At 42.2% G+C, this 277-nt stretch overlaps 1 protein-coding gene across 1 annotated transcript in view; it reads left to right on the top strand.

The window, feature by feature from the left end:
- The window catches only part of LOC119588856 (band 4.1-like protein 4), a gene marked incomplete at its 5' end in the record, with an annotated part of 128,141 nt that overhangs the window by 109,629 nt on the left and 18,235 nt on the right, over positions 1-277 (top strand).

The following is a 277-nucleotide window of genomic DNA, read 5'->3' as shown; positions in this document are numbered from 1 at the left end:
TGCCGTCCCCTTGTTCTTCCATTGCATCCTCGTATCCCAATCTTACGTTTCTTTATTCTCTCTATTAGTTCTTATTTGTGTTCTCCATTTTATTCCTCTCACCTTTCCCCCCTTCATCCCATTCTTCGCTCCCCGCTCCCCCCCCCCCTCCCTTTAAATCCGGCAAACACAAAAGGCCTGGATCGTTCCCTTGTAAATTGAAGATTAAAAAAATATACAAGTCCGTTTTTTCTGTCTGGTTTATTCAGAACTTGATTATAGTCTGGTCAATAATGTG

Source organism: Penaeus monodon, chromosome 24 (assembly GCF_015228065.2).
Source record: "Penaeus monodon isolate SGIC_2016 chromosome 24, NSTDA_Pmon_1, whole genome shotgun sequence".
NCBI classification, from domain to species: domain Eukaryota; kingdom Metazoa; phylum Arthropoda; class Malacostraca; order Decapoda; family Penaeidae; genus Penaeus; species Penaeus monodon.
Note: the sequence above shows the minus strand (reverse complement) of the source record. Positions and strands in the feature narration are given on the sequence as shown.